Here is a 3430-nt window from a genome sequence, read left to right on the forward strand (position 1 = left end):
GTACATGGCCCACTCCAGACATAGTGAGAAGTGTGGGGGTAGGATACGGATTCCGAATGATACCTTTGACCCTGTCTCTGTTTGCAAGCATGCGCACAATTGCCAAGTCACTCCCTCCTTCAGCCCCACCTCTGTTAACCCTCAGTTCTCACCTCCTCTATAACCATCCATAGTGGTTCCCGACCAAAGTTACCCATCCATTAGCATTGACCCAGACCATATCTTGAGCCAGTCTGACAGACAGCGATCTCTCTCTGTTGTGGCGAGATTCTCTGATGTATTTAAGTCTGAATGCCCCGGTTACAATGGTTTTGCCGGACACTTTAAAGCTGTTGTTAATATGGGTCCGACACTCCCCCCCCCCCACAACGATAAGGGCGTCTTCCCCTCTATAACACTAACAAACACCAGACACTGAAAAAGAGAAATTTGATGACCTTGAAGCCCTCGGAATATTTGCCCGCCCTGAAGACCTGGGTGTCAGCGTAGAGTATGTTAATCCCTCTTTCTTTGTCAAAAAACCCAATGGCTCATTTCGAATCGTGACAGCATTTTCCGATGTTGGCCGTTGTAGCAAACCCCAACCCTCCGTCATGCCCGACGTTGATTCTACTCTGCGCAAAATCAGCCAGTGGCAGTACATAGTTAAAACTGACTTGTCCAGCGTCTTTTACCAAATCCGTTTGGATAAATCTTCTATGAAATATTGTGGTGTCGCTACACCTTTTCGTGGCCTGCGTGTTTACACAAGGTCGGCCATAGGTATGCCCGGGTCAGAAACTGCCTTGGAAGAGTTGATGTGTAGGGTACTGGGCGATTTACTCGTTGAGGGCCACGTAACAAAGACGCCGATGATCTCTATTGTGGAGGTAATACGATTGACGAGGTACTTGCCGCTTGGGAAAAGGTTTTATCAGCCCTCCAAAATTCTCAACTCAGACTGTCCCCTCACAAAACTTACATTTGTCCTAGATCGACCACTATACTAGGTTGATCTGGTCCTCTGGGACTCTCAAAGCTAGTTCACCGCATTGCTGCCCTGTCATCGTGCTGCCCTCCCAAAACTGTTCGTGAGCTTCGCTCACTTCTAGGTGCATATAAAGTACTCAGGCGAGCAATTCCCCACTGTTCTCAAACTCTATCCCCTCTTGAAACTGCCGTAGCCGGACACGAGTCGAATGACTCCATCATATGGTCAAATGAACTCCTTGCAGAATTTTTCAATGCCCAGTCCCACCTTAATTCCTCCAAGACTCTTACCATTCCTAGACCTGATGATCAGCTTTGGATCGTCACGGATGCTTCGGCTTCAAAGCATGGACAAGGTGGTACTTTGTATGTTACCAGAAACAGTAAACTCCTTCTGTGTGCTTTCTTTAGTGCTAAATTACGAAGCAAACAACCTACATGGCTACCGTGCGAGATCGAAGCCCGGCCAATAGCACCGCCGTAAAGCACTTCGGTCCTTATGTCATTCAGTCCTCTAGCCACCCTATAGTCCTAACGGACAGCAAACCATGTGTCCAGGCATATGAAAATCTCTGCAGAGGCGAATTTTCCACCAGCCAAAGAGTCACGTTATTCTTGTCAACCCTCAGCCATTACAATGCCACTCTTCGTCATCTTGCGGGCAAAGTAAATATTCCTTCTGATTTTTCGAGTCGAAATTCCCCAGACTGCACTCACCCAAATTGCCAAATCTGCTCTTTCGTTGACCGATCTACCACTTTAACCGTTTTCGGTACTTCCATTCGTGATGTCATCGATGGCAATGTTCGTCTTCCCTTCACCGGTCGTCCTTCATGGAAATCCATACAGAGTGAATGTCCCAGTCTTAGGCGTACCCACGCCCACCTCAGCCAGGGCACTATACCCTCCAAGCGACAGACAGACGTAAGAGAGCGTTAAGCGTTACCTCCAGGTTTCCCACATTGCCAACGACGGCCTTATCGTTGTCCGTGTCAATAATCCGTTACTTCGCCGCCAGGAACAAATTGTTGTCCCACGACATGCTCTTGCTTCTCTATTAACTGCCCTCCATATCCAGCTTGACCACCCCAGCAAGTACCAACTTGGACTCATTGTACGTAGATATTTCTTTGCACTTGACCTTGACAATTCTATCGAATCCGCCACTTCTTCCTGTCACCTCTGTGCCTCACTTAGGTTCAGTCCAATAACTTCTACCCCTCAAACCAGGGAAGACGCCCCTGTTGTCATAGGCCTCAGCTTTGCAGCCGATGTCCTGCGACGTACCCGCCAAAACATTCTTGTAGTACGCGAATGCGCTTCTGCATTCACCGTTACTAAGATCATCTCTGATGAACGCCACGACACATTGCGCGATGCCTTAGTTGAACTGTGCATCGAGTTACGTCCCCTGGATGGTCCGGCCGCAGTTATCCGCATAGACTCCTGTCCGGGATTCGCCTCCCTTCGTCATGACAAGACCCTTGACCAGTTTAGAATTTCCATTGAGCTTGGTCGTGTAAAGAATACCAACAAAAATCCAGTGGCTGAAAGGGCTGTTCAGGACCTTGAAAAGGAGCTTCTCATCATCGATCCCACGGGTGGGCCTGTCTCCCACTTGTCCTTTGCCATTGCTACCGCCACGTTAAACTCCAGAATCCGTTCTAGAGAACTTTCAGCGAGAGAGATTTGGTACCAGCGAGACCAGTTTACAAAATCTCGTAATGACATTACACTCATACAGAAACAGCATGACCAACGGATGGTAAACCATGAACATAGTGAACGTTCCAAATGCCCCAACAAACTCCAACCGACCCGTCCTGACGTTTTAACAGGAGACCTTGTGTGCTTGCACTGCGACTTAAATAAATCAAAGGGTCGAAACAGGTATATGGTCTCATCAGTCGACGGTGAATGGTGCAAAATTCGGAAATTCACCGATACACAACTTAGGTCCAACACTTTCAGGGTGAAGAAATCCGATTGCTTCAAGGTTGAACCTCCCATTTCTCCATTTGTACCACCGTTAGATTTTCACACACCCAAAGAAGATGATGGTCAGTTAGAACTCCCTGTAACCCCTCCCTCCCTCACCGCTAAGTTGTCAGACAATCCCACTTCCCCTAAATGTCCGCTTCCTGTGACCCATCCGCATCACTCTGGCCCACACAGCATTGACCCCATCGACACTACCACCTCGCTCCCAGACTGCCACACCACTATGTCACCCCTTAGTGATACTACCACAGATCCAGTTTCCCCAATCGGTCTCTCCCCAACCAAACCCCCTCCTGTTCTCCGGCGTTCGACCAGACTGCGTAAAACACCTAAGTTCCTTGATGTTTACGAACTCCATTGGTCTGACCTTTTTTTGGTCTCCCAAGTAATAACCTCATTTGAGATGAGTTTCTTATGCTTTTTATTTCACATTTTGCTTTTGTTGTGTTGTGTATTTCTG

This window comes from Anneissia japonica, unplaced genomic scaffold, assembly GCF_011630105.1.
Source record: "Anneissia japonica isolate Jap-2015-1 unplaced genomic scaffold, ASM1163010v1 scaffold287775_len252212_cov145, whole genome shotgun sequence".
In the NCBI taxonomy this organism is placed as follows: Eukaryota; Metazoa; Echinodermata; class Crinoidea; order Comatulida; family Comatulidae; genus Anneissia; species Anneissia japonica.